This window comes from Mixophyes fleayi, chromosome 3 (genome assembly GCF_038048845.1).
Source record: "Mixophyes fleayi isolate aMixFle1 chromosome 3, aMixFle1.hap1, whole genome shotgun sequence".
Taxonomy (NCBI): Eukaryota; Metazoa; Chordata; class Amphibia; order Anura; family Limnodynastidae; genus Mixophyes; species Mixophyes fleayi.
Window position 1 is genome coordinate 3,005,203 of NC_134404.1, and position 13,828 is coordinate 3,019,030.

At 39.6% G+C, this 13,828-nt stretch overlaps 1 non-coding gene across 1 annotated transcript; it reads left to right on the top strand.

Annotated features, from left to right (window-relative positions):
- Positions 1-13,132: 13,132 nt before the first annotated feature.
- Positions 13,133-13,214, top strand: TRNAS-AGA (transfer RNA serine (anticodon AGA)). The gene has a single exon. It is a non-coding gene; the product is annotated as a tRNA-Ser (tRNA).
- The last annotated feature ends 614 nt before the right edge of the window (positions 13,215-13,828 follow it).

Below are 13,828 nucleotides of genomic sequence, written 5' to 3' on the forward strand. Positions count from 1 at the left end.
TACCTCTATTACCATCTCCAGTGTACTTTATCGTGACAGTTCCGGTTCTCTCATCGCTACCACTCAGAGCTGCTATTACACCTGTGAATCCTCAGCTGCTATGACGAGTTACCTCCGCTACTCCAGCCTTCTCTCAGTCTCAGGCTGTGTTGAATTATCACTGCTCCAGTACCTCTATTACCATCTCTAGTGTACATCATTGTGAGAGCTTCAGGTCTTTCTTCACTACCACTCAGAGCTGCTACTACACCTGTGACTCATCAGCTGTTACCACAGATTACCTCCGCTACTCCAGTCTGCTCTCAGTCTCTGGCCGTGTTGAACTTTTGCTGCTCCAGTACCTCTATTACCATCTCCAGTGTACATCATCGTGACAGCTTCAGTTCTCTCATCGCTACCACTCAGAGCCGCTACTACACCTGTGACTCATCAGCAGTTACTACGAGTTACCTCCACCACTCCAATCAGCCTTCAGCCTCTGGCTGTGTTGAACTATTGCTGCTCCAGTACTTCCATCTCCAGAGTACTTCATAGTGACAGCCTCTGTCCTCACGTTGTTATACCACAGAGCACCTATTTTCCTAATGACTCATCGGCTGCTGACCATCAGCCTATATTATTGTTGTGCCTGTATCTATACCACTTGTCTGTGGACTCCATTGTCTTCATCCACTTCACCTGGCTCCCCCACATTGTTCTGCTGTACACTCACTCACGGGACCGCGACCTGCAGGTTTGGTGCAGCTAAGACCATACCTCCTTGCGGGGGTTCCTCGTGAAAACCACCTGCCTGTTAGACTCCGCACCCATGGGTGGGCCTAGCAATGCTCAGCAGAGCTTAGGGATCAATTTCCTGTAAGCCAACCGTGACAGACTGATATATTTAACCTCTCCATTAGTGTTTTTCCCTATGCCTCCAATACAATAATCTTTCCTATATAAAAAAAATAATAAGCAACGGAGGCCGAGATATGATGAAAACATATAATATTTATTTGAACAGGTTTGAACCAGAGAATGCAGGAAATTATATGAACCGAGTGTTGCAGACAATAAACAAGGATTTTTGGGTGATGCTGAAACTGGTATCAAGGATTACAACTGGTGCAGGTGGACTGGCTAAATGCTGAGAATTCAGATACAGAGATGACGGCAGCACGTTGTAGGAGTCCCAGCTAATAATGTTGAAATAACTGAATGTCCAGAAAAGAAGTCTGAAGTAATGAAGGCTACCTTGAAAATAAAAGATAAATAATAACAGCAAGTAAAACGTCCATCTTACAAAATGAGAGTATACATCTCTTATTGGCTTCAATCCAAAAGCTTTCCACCCCATTCTTCACACTTGATATTTATGGGTTACAAGTTACACAACTAATTACCTATTTATGATATTCTAACACGTACATTCCCATTTCTAAGAAAACACAAGATATAATCTCTTAGTCCAGATGCATCAGTTACACCCTGGTGCTCGATCGTCATTGGTTGATTTAATTTCAAATTCAAAGAACTCGTCTTGCTTCATTTGAGTATTAGCATAATAAAAATTCTTTTCATTGTATAAGCCCTTATCCATATTGAAATGTCCATACAGACTAAACACTTAAGACAGTCCCTTTGGGTGCTATAGGATTACAACTCAACACAATAGTTAGAACATACAATCTTGATAACAAGCAGCTGGTTAAGCTGTGAATGTTAGCTTCTAGCATATGCAGTGTCATCCTTAATTCTAATACACTTTTACACATATAGATTTATATTGATTTCTAATACAAATATTACAAAGACTTCTAATACAATAATTACATATTCGCTTTTACCTCTTTGCTCTATGTATGGGGCAAGAGAGAGGATGGAGTCGAGGGTGACGTCCAGGCAGGGGAGTTGGTGGAAAGATGAGATGGTGGTGTTGTTAACAGTGATGGAGAGATCCAAGTGGGAAGAGTATCTGGAAAGAGGGAAGACAATGAGTTCGGCTTTAGCAATGTTAATTTTAAGAAAGCATGAGTACATCCAGGAGGATATGGTGGAAAGGCAGTCTGATACACGAGAGAGGAGGGGGGTGGAAAGATCATGAGAAAAGATGAAGAGTTGGACACCATTGGTGTAAAGGTGATACTGGAGACCGAAAAAAGTGATGAGAGCACCTAGGGAAGTAGTATACAGCGAAAAGACAGAGGGCCAAGGACAGAGCCCTGAGGGACTCCTACAGGAAGGGGGAAGAGGGGGGGAACCAGATGTGGATACAGAGAAGGAGCGGTTAGTGAGGTAGGAGGTGAACCAGGCGAAGACAGAGCCAGAGAGGCAGAGAGAGAGAAGGGTCTGCAACAGAAGGGGGTTGCCCATGGTATCAAAGCCCGCGGAGAGGTCCAGGAGGATGAGCAAGGTGAAGTGAGCTCCAGATTTAGAGGAGAGGAGATCATTAGTTACTTTGGCCAGGGCGGTTGGTTTCAGTGGAGTGGAGGGGGTGAAAGCCAGATTGGAGAGGGTCAAGGAGGGAGTTGTCTGAGAGGTGACCAGTGAGGTGGTTGCTGACAATCCGCTCGAGTAATTTAAAGGCATAGGGGAGAAGTGAAATGGGGCGAAAGTTAGCGAGTGAGGTGGGATCAAGATTGGGTTTTTTGAGAATGGGAGAGATAAGGGCATGTTTAAAGGAGCAGGGGCGATGTGGAGAAAGATAGGTTGAAGAGGTGTGCTAAGTAAGAGCAGGTAGTGGGGGAGAGGGAGCGAATGAGTTGAGAGGGGGTAGGATCCAGGTGGCAGGTTGACAGGGGAGAGAAAAGAATGAGGGAGTGGACATCTTCACCAGTAGGAAGGGGGAAGGAGCATCAGGGTTGGTTGTTGGAGGAATGTGGAGCGAAGATGGTGGCAGGAGAGGTAAAGGAGGAGGAGATGTTGAGTCTCAATTTTGGAGGAGAAAAAGGAGGCAAAGTCGGTAGCAGAGAGGGAGAGTGGGATAGGAGGGGGAAGGGGTGAGAAGAGAGGTGACCGTGGCAAAAAGGTGGTGGGGATTAGAGGACTGAGAAGAAATGAGGGACTTAAAGAGAGATTGCTTAGCGAGGGAGAGGGCGGAGCAGTAGGAAGAGAGGATAAACTTAAAGTGAGTGAAGTCAGCCAGGGAGCGAGATTTCCTCCAGAGGTGTTCAGCAGCGCAAGTGCACTTCTGAAGGAAGCAGGTGAATTTGGAGTGCCAGGGTTGGGGAATTAGGCGGCGGTGGCGGATAGCAGCGGTGGGAGCGACAGAATCCAGCGCAGTAGTGAGGGTTATAGAGAAAGGTCACTTGGTCAGGGCAGACTGGGCAGGTAAGAGGGGAGAGGAGAGTTTCAAGAGAGAAGGAAAAATAAGTAGGATCAAGAGCTTCGCATAAAGGTTTCTTTTAGGTCCGTGCCAGAATCGTCCTCAGTACACTGTGTGAGTGAATAGAGATAGCCTTTTCCCTTTGCAGTTCGTCGGCTGCTTGTGAGACACACTGCTACGGAACTCCTAACATAGTTATAGATAGTTGCTTGGAAACCCTGTTTGCTTCTGCTTGTAACCTACGCGTTTCATCACCATTGACTTCATCATAGGATTCCCTACCACGGTCATCTGTTTGCTTATAAAATTCCTTTTTTTCAATCACAGACTTTAACTATTCGTCTATTAATTAAGGGACATATGTGGCGCTGAGCATGGTATTATTGGATAATTTCAATATATTGCAATTAAATTAAACTGTTAGGTTCAGCTCTATATTCATCCATAAAGCCCATGTTCTTATGTTATTAGCGTTCTCAATGATAATTTGCTAGTTTAACATGTTACTTCTTATTTCCTGATTTATTAAATGAAGTACCATATGTAGGACTGCATAGATGATGGTAGATGAATGAATTACATATAAAATTATTTGCCAGTATATGTGTCAGTTATGTCCCAGTATTAGTTGAAGTGCAGTGAAGCGTGATTAGCACTTATGGGATCATAATAGCATTCAGAAATGAGTTACTGCGCTTCTCACCTGTAAATCTGGAATGGCTGCCACAGATGTGGGGATGTAAAAGGAGGGGATCCTACCCTCCAGCGAAGAAATTACACACCAAAGATAAATCTAAGGAGTCCCCAGGCACCTAAATGGATGCTGTGCTCAGTGAATAGTGAAAAATCGACAAAGCAATAATCAAATAAAGGTTGTATTCAAACACATATAGTGTTATAGCTGCTGTACTTTGACAGAAGACATGTGCAGGATAACTAGACAAACATTCATTAACAGGGATAGACAATTAAATGTAATGAATCAGTATCCACCTTAACATCCAATATGCGAATGCTCGAGGGAATAAAGTCCAATGTGATTCACAACAATGATGAAAAAAGTCAGTGTGAGCTCCCTTTACAAACAAAGGTGTGTAGCTGTAAATCCGTGTAAGGGAGATAGAAACAGAGTCTATAACAGGGATCCAAATCCCTAACAACGTGGATGATATAGTCACAAAACCACGGCTGTCCGTGAACTAATATCACGCATGGTAGAGTAAAGTTCGTATAAAAAATAAAAAGGTAATGAAAAAACAAATGGCTGAGTAACTCCCGGGAGTAATTCCGTTTATGCTGTATCAAAACATGTACCGCTCAAAGATATGGCTGGATCCAGAGGGGCTGTTGGAGAGAAAGTCACTTACCCCGATCCCGGGGATCTTGCTGTAGACTAAGGCTTTTCTCCTCACTCCCCGCGTCCAAGCCACTCAGTATCCAGATGCCGAAGTGAAAGTTCAATTGTCCGCAGTCGGTGCATGCGGTCGTTCCTGTCTCTCTGTAGTTCTCATGCAGCCGGCTTTGCAGCTAATCAAAGAGAGGCAAATAAGTGTTGATAACGTTCTAATAAAGAGCAAAGTGATGAAGTAGAAAAACCCTACGCGTTTCACCCAGAAAAAAGCTTCCTCAGGGATAATTGAAGATCCGAATCCATTCTGACTTATATATAGTCATAGTGTAAATAAAGTCAGCGGCTGATTGGTTGTGTGCCAAAACAAAACAGATGTGCTAATCAAAACCCACCAATAAACATGCAGTCCACAAAGTCCTAATATACATGATCTCAATAAAAGAAAGAAACGGGGGTTTTATGGCAAAGAAAAAAAACAGACATTTAATTCAAAGCACGCCTGCAGGTGTGCAGTAACTGTTGACTACAGAATAATGGAAGTGTCTGTAAATATACTTCGTTAAGATGGAAAGGGTAAAGAAAAAACCATGACAAACATGCAAATGGAAAGAGCAAAATAGTGCTCTTTCAAGGGGAAGTATAGGTATAAGACATCTGTTATTTTGTATCAATGAATGACTTGTAATATTTGCACTCAAATAGCCCTTCTAGTGTGCGTATGGAGAAAATATTAATAATGTGTATAGATAGTAATGTGTTCCTCTACAGGAACGCAGCCAGTTCAAAATCTGCAGTGTTGTTAAAGTCTTCAGTGTAAAAATATATTTGGATTCTTCCTGATTTAATCTTTAATTAAAATCTCCACCTCTCCAATGTTTTTTTTACTTCTTTTATTGCCATAAATTTCAGTCCGGACGGGTCTTTCCCGTGGTGCATCCTGAAATGATTGGACAGGTTGTGATTCTCTAGTCCGATTTTAATATTTTAAATGTGCTCATCAATTCTCGTTTTAAGTTTCCTAAAAGTTTGGCCCACACACTGTAGGCCATATGGACATGTCACTAGGTATATTACACCCATAGAATCACATGTTAATCATACCTTAAGAGTGAAGGTTTCTTCTGTTATCATGGATTCATACTCTTGCACAGGTTTAGTGCCCTTAATTCCAGTATTTGTACATGCGCTACATTTAGTGCAGTGGAAAAAGCCCTGAGTCTTCTGTTGGGTGGTTAGCCAATTCTCTCTGGAGTGACTTTCTCATGATAGATGACTAGGGACCATTCTTTGTTTAAGATTAGGTGCTTTCCTAAAGAATATTTTTGGATTCTCCGGAAGGATTGTGGAAAGGATCTCATCCTTCCGGAGGATACCAATGATTTTTGATGATTTTCTTGATTGTATTTTCTGATTCCGAGTTTTGTGTGATAAATGGGACATGTGCTTTGCCTCCCATATTATTGCTCATAGTTTCTTTCTCTTTATATTTCAAGAGTTCTTCCTTGTGGGTGTTCTACTTTTTCTAAAACCACATCCATCCTTTCTCCCTTATTTCCCTTTTCACAGAATCAGGATTTAAGAGTGTCTGCTTGTTTCCTGTAGTTGGAAATAGCTGAGCAATTTCTTCTAAGGTGGGTGAATTGCTCTAAGGGAATGTTATCAAGCCATTTGAGATAGTGGTTGCTAGTTATGGATATGAAGCTGTTGCAATCAACTGGTTTGAAATGTGTTAGAGTCTCAAGTTTATTGTTTTGAATATATATTTCCAAATCAAGAAAAACAACTTTCTCTTTGCTAATTGTTGTGGGGAATTCTAAATTATTTTCTTTAGTGTTCATAATGGAGACAAATTCAAGTAGAGAATTTTCACTTTCTTTCCATATGAATAGAATATCTTCGATAAATCTTTTCCTTAGGACCAAGTTTGCAACCAAGGTGGGATTAGTCTAGATGGTTTCGTCTTCCCATCGAGTCATCAATAGATTTGCATAATTTTGTGCAGCCTTGGTCCCCATCGCCGTTCCTCTTGTCTTAACACCCTACTACAGGTGAAGAAGTCCACTCCCTTATTCTTTTATGAGCTTTTCCATCGCTATTCAAGCACGTAGTGAATAATCCTATTCTAAAAAAACAAAATTCTGACCCAAACTCTCTCAAATTACTGTCCCATCTCTCAGCTCCCGTGCCCCTCCAAACTTCTTGAGAGAATTGCCTACACTCGCCTCACACGTTTCCTTTCTGCAATCAACATATTAAATCCTCTTCAATCGGGCTTTTGATCTCAACACTCCACAGAAACTACACTGACCAAGGTTGTCAATGACTTGATGACAGCAAAAAATAATAATCATTACTCTCTTCTAATTCTTCTGGAACTCTCTGCTGCATTCAACAATGTTGACCACTCTCTTCTCATACAGACGCTACAATCCCTAGGTCTTCAAGACATTGTCCTATCCTGGTTTTCATCCTACCTATCTAATCGCTCTTTCAGTGTTAATTTCTCTGGAACAACCTCCACTCCGCTTCCTTTATCAGTTGAAGTACCACAAGGCTCAGTCCTAGGTCCTCTGCTATTCTCTATCTACACCACTTCTCTTGGAAAACTAATAAGCTCCTTTGGATTTCAGTATCATCTCTATGCGGATGATACACAAATCTATCTATCTTCTTTTTATCTAGGATGTGCTCTCGCCATCTCAAACTCAATCTTTCAAAAACAGAATTAATAATATTCCCACCCAACAATTATTTCTGTAAACAACATGACCATAAATGCCACCCCGCAAGCTCGCTGCCTAGGTGTAATCCTTGACTCGCAACTATCCTTTGTTCCCCACATCAACTCTATATTTACATCATGTGGCATACATCTAAAAATCATTTCCAGAATACATACATATCTCACACAAGAAACTTCAAAAGCTTTAATTCATGCACTCATCATCTCCCGCATCGACTATTGTAATTCCCTCTTTACTGGTCTCCCAAAATCAGGCTCGAGCGCCTTTAATGTATTTTGCATGCAGCGGCTAGATTGAATTTCCTTGCAATTTGTCTGCAGAGACACTCTGCCAGTCTCTACATTTGTTGCCTGTTTTTCAAAGAATCCAATATAAAATTCTTCTATTAACATACAAGGCCATCAACAAAATTGCATTGACATACATCTCCTCGCTTGTCTCAAAATATCTCCTAACTCGACACCTCCATTGTGCAAAAGATGAGTCTCTCTTCCACTCTCATCACTTTCTCCCATTCTCAGTTACAGGACTTTTTTCGGGCTGCACTCACTTTGTGGAATTCCGTCCCTCACACCACAAGACTTTCCTCCAATCTTCAAACCTTCAAGCGTTCTCTGAAACCCCACCCCTTCAGACACGCTTATAATATTCCTCTACCACCCTCTTAATCTCCCTAGGTTACCCTATTACCATCCTCTACACAGCTAGCACAAGACAACAACCATCCTCTGGCCAACATTGCTGTGTGACTTTGTAACCTTTGCATTCTAGCTGGTCCAATGTACAATATGATGTAGCACATGCCCTTGTGTATCAAACAATTGTCCCATAAATTGTAAGCTTGCAAGCAGGACCCTCTTACCTCTCTGTATGTCTGTATTATCCAGTATGGTTTTATTACTGTTTGTTCCCAATTGTAAAGCGCTATGGAATGAGCTGGCACTATATAAATAAATGTTGATGATGATGTGATGATAAAAGAATATGTTTTTTATGCCTTTTTCATCACCAGAAGGAAATTGTTTGACATATTTACAATCTATATGTATTAGCCTAATACGTGTGTGGGATAATAATTATGCTGTTTATAATTGTGAAACCTTATATTCCAAATACACTAGTGATCTGGAGTAAGTATACATAGATTTATACTATGGGGATGAGCACAGACTTGTCAGGCATAAGCCCTGTTGGTTTTTGCAGCACAGGCATCAAAGAATAACCTCATTTAATTACTGGAGATCTGAACACGGTGAAATAAAGGGACTACTGGTGTAAACTTAACTATTTGGCTATAATTCAAACCTCTAAGGGTATACTGTCAGAACTGAATACCTGACTTTATGAAACCTATTTTAAATAATTTTACTAAATTTGAATCTAAGATTACATTACTATTATATTTTTGTCTCTCTGTGGAAGTTGCCCAAATACAAATGAGGGCATAAATGACTGTGTATAATACCTTTATTGTCATTATAAGGTAATTCACAAAACATATTTAATGTATAATCCTATAAGCCTGGTACATGTGTGATAATAAATAGGATGTTAATAAGAACAACAATTACATCAGAGTGATTGGGTAAAATCAGTACAGAAGATAAGCTAAACACAAGTGATTCAAAGGTTATTATTAGAATCCTGATAAAGGGAAATAATTACAAATGGTAAAACCTTAAATGAATAAGCGGTAACCGCACGAGGATCTAGAGACATCTCAATCTGTAAGGTATAGACAAGAATATATAGACAAGGGAGCAACAACACTGTTGTACAATCTGTAAAAATGTCTTAAAAATGTTGTTGTATTACTACAGAAAATAATCATCGGAGATAAAGATAATAAAAACACAGCGCACACCGCAGATATTTTAAATCACCATTTAATCTTTCATCCATCACCTACTACTTTACTTAATTCTATATTCACTGACAATTTTTAAAAAACTAACAATGAAAAAAATTTTTTTTTTCATTTTAATACACGAAGAATAAAAGTAAATTTTGAGTTACTCTCTAAGTGCATCTTAACATGATGTAAGTCCTGTCTTGTACAATCACACATGGTTTGAATAAGTCCCTGATAAAGGAATGAAGATATAATGATTCTGAATATTTAACAAATAAGAGGAGATGAGTGTTTAATAAGGTAAAAGAAAGCGCTGCGGTTGTCATCTTAAATTAAAGTCTTGGAGGACTGTCTTGGAATCTGTGCTTGTTGGTCTGTACATGTTGTTTTAACTAATTAATATATGCAATTATAGACAATAAAATTAACCTTTATATCAAATAATATTTGATATGTTTTTTTGTAAACATTTTTTCAAAATACAATCAGAGTCATATTCACCGACGGACATCGATATAATTAAGGTCCAGAGTTGGTTTTCTCTTTAGTACCGGTGAGTGCAATAGCATTGGATTTCATATTGTCTTAATTATCACACTAAGGGTATGTTTTCTTCTTATTTGGTACACAAATGATTTAATGAAGATTGGCAACCCAGAAAACTTTTACAGCTTAGCACCTGAGAATTTCACATGGAATCCACCTTCGTTGCTATCCTTAAATATGCATTTTGTCCTTTGGAGTTGGTTTCTTCATTGTTGCTTTTGTAACTGAAGTTCTCCTGTATTTTGTGGAAATACCTGTTATACCCCATTCATACTGCACCTAAAACCCGGGTTTTTACAGAGGCACGCTGAAAAACCGGGTCTTGGTGCAGTATGAATAGACCAACCAAAAAATCCCGGGTCTAAAATCCCGGGACTTAGACCTGGGTTTTTGCGAGGGATAATTCCCGGGTTGGACCCCGCTCGCCTGCAGTATGAATGGTGCAACCCGTGTAATTCCCGCGTCTCACCATTCATACTGTAAAAAAAAAAAATGGCAAAGTAAAAAAAAATGATTTTAATGAATAAAAAATACATAACAAATGTTTACTTAACTTATTTTCAGCCAGCGGTGTCTCCGGTGCGTTGCCGGCTGTCAGGGGGACCTCTGGGTACTAAAATGACGTAATTTGTAATGGACTAGAATGGACGTCATTTTAGTACCCAGAGGTCCCCCTGACATCCGGCAACGCACCGGAGACACCGCTGGCTGAAAATAAGTTAAGTAAACATTTGTTATGTATTTTTTTTTAATTAAAACTTTTTTACACTTTTTTTTTCTAAAACCCGGGTCGGGCAGGTGCAGTATGAACCCGCCCGACCCGGGAATCTTCTTATCTATACTGCCCTGTGCCCCGGCAATATCTCAGGTTAACAACCCGGGATATTGCCGGGGCGGCAGTATGAAAGTGGTATTACCCGCAAATGTCCAGGTATCTCTGCAACCAGGTAAAGCTTAAAGCTATAATTTTTTTTCTCCTGTTCTTGAGACTTTAACCTACATCTCCATGCTTTGGCCACAACTACTAGGTTTTAAGATCCAATTTATCAGATATATGGAGCTATCTAAACAGTCCTGATCTGGTGATGGCAGTGGTTCTTGTTATCTTATTTGGGAATTGGTGTAGATTATTCACCCTTGAATCAGTGGAATCCGGATGAATTTGAGACCCTGTCTGAGCCAGGTAGTGTCACAACTGTTGAAAATTAAAGGAAAAAGGGTCAGGAAAAGGGAAAGGTCGCTTTAATTGTAAAGAGTAAGATCACCCTTATTGTGTAAAGATCCAATGGATTATTCCATCTTTTTCCTGAATCAAGGGGTGCACCATAAGCCCATAAACAATAATGGTTAAAAAGAAAATCAAGGAGGTTATTGAAATTGATGCACTGCTTACTCCTAGATAATAATATTTGATCAAAAAAGATGATAGAATGTCTCAGAATAATTAAAATATAACTTTTATTATTAATCATTACAAAACATTATAAGTTAAAAATTAGCTAAATATAACAAACAAGTGTGTGAGTGAATAAGTGATAACAAGTATCCACTAAAATGACTGGAAGCACCTGATAGTCTCTATTAATTGTTTAAATAATATCATATAGTCAAAGCTAATAAAGGGAAAGCTTGATTTGTTTCAAACTGTATTTACGGTGACTCCCTCTGTATTCTATGGGTAGTTGTATTCCTTTTAAATTATTAATATATATCCCATTAGTTATTTTATTATGAAGCCTCCATAATCCACAACTTGAATCATGTTTTAATTAATACTTAAAAAATTTCGTACGATTTCTTAAGCAAAGCAAACATACTTGGTATTTTCTCACATGTGATCAAATATTTTATGATCTTTTTTTTTTATTTTATTGTGACATTGTTTATGTATTGATATCTTGCCACTATTCATTGTGGTTTTCCATGTTGCTAGAATTTTTTTATTTTATTTATTTATCCATGGTTCACAGTTGTTGTTTGAATACATACACTATTGCATATTCTATTTTCATATTTCTTGTTATTGGAGGATTGCAGACCTACTGCAATTAGTGTTTTGCGTCCATTGCCCCGACAGTGCCAAGAGTAATTAATTTTTTTCTTATCAATAAAACAACAACCTGTTTAAGTTTAAAAGCATTTGTAGCTTCACATTTACCTAACACTGCTGACACCTTTTATAACATTCAAAGGTATAATCAATAGGTTATGGACCCAGGTCTTACAAGTAGTGTGGTAAACCGTAATGACACTAATAGAGGCTCAGCAGCATGATTTACATGCTGCAGAAAATAAGTTGAAAAAAAAGATACAGGACGAGTAACATGTATATTTTTCCGATGGCTTAAAATCTGCAACACAGTCTATATTCCAGGGAGGGTAAATACAATGTTAGGAAATGACTAAATTAGAGGACCTGACAACAATTTATAGAATACTACAATTTACTCCACTGTTGTTAAGTGCAAATGAATGTACCTAGGTCAGTGGTAAGTTTGGGATCCACTTACCTAGGCCAAGTTGGAGAAAGTAGAGTTGAAGCAGAAGCGACAGAAGACCGGTTCATGGTTATGTCCATAACAGGCATATAAACAAATATATCAAAGTAAAGCGCAGACAGAAATGCAGTTTAATAGAACTTTGCGGTGTGTTTATACTGTCATGATTTAGCTTTTTATACTTCACTGTTCTGATTTTTTAATCCATTGATCATCATAGTCATTATCAACATATATATATATATATATATATATATATATATATATATATATATATAGCGCCACCATATTCCGTAGCACTTTACAATTGAGAACAAACACAGAAATAGATAATACTGGGTAAATCAGACGGAGAGATAAAAGGGCCCTGCTCACATACTTTAAAATGGAAATTCAGGAAGGTTTTAATTGTTACACCCTGAGTGCACTATACAGGTCAGGGCCTCGTCCACAGAAGGTGCCTTGATGGTGTCAGGTGAGCTTATCTCAGTATAGTTATATTGTGCACAGAACTCTCCTACTTATCTATACGCTGATACATAATGATTATATATTGTTTGATTTAGAGCACTGGTCTATCTTCAGTTATCAAACACAAGGTCATATTTAAACAAATACATCAAAGTAAACTGAAGATAGAAATGGGACATTGCAGTGTGTTTAATAATACATTTAGGATTTAGCATTATATAGTTTGACTTTTGAATCCAACATTTTTTGAAAAGCTAATTTTATACATAACGTAAGTGTATGAAAGTGATCTGAGGCGTTAACTGTGAAACATGACAGAAGTTGATCTCATAGAATATCCAGTATAAGGCAGTAGAGGTATAAGCGGTAGTCGTGGCCGAGTGGTTAAGGCGATGGACTAGAAATCCCTTGGGGTCTCCCCGCGCAGGTTTGAATCCTGCCGACTGCGAGTTTGGTTTTGCTTTTGTTGACCAAATATCTGCAACAAACAGGAAACAGCTAAAGTAGCAGAGTCCAATACACATTACTGATTATACTTCACAGTAGGTAAGTGCTAAGTAATGTATGTAGTCAGGCCTGGCGCTCCCATTAGGCAAGGTTAGGCACTTGCCTAGGGCGCCACAGAATTCTAAAAGACTTTAAAACTGTGCGGCGACCGCTGACCATACCTGTCACGGCCGCCGCACAGCATTCAGATGCACGGGGAGGGGGAGAAGAGGCTATTTTGTCACCACCGCCGCCTCTCTGCTCCGTCTCCTGCCCTCCACTTACTAGTGTCAGTGAGTGGAGGGGAGGAGACAGAGCAGAGAGGCGGCGGTGGTGAGACAAGGTAAGGAGAGGAGGGAGGTGGGCGGCGATTTTTGCGGGGGGAGGGGCGGGGATTTTTGCGGGGGGGCGCCGCTTTTTTAAAAATGCCTAGGGCTCCGTGGACCCTAGCACTGGCCCTGTATGTAGTGTACAGAGATTCAAAGTGTGTTATAGGATTGATAGCACTAAACCATCAATGACATCACAGGAAGCATCTACTGTGGTGTAAACTGAGGATTCAAAGTAGCTACAAGT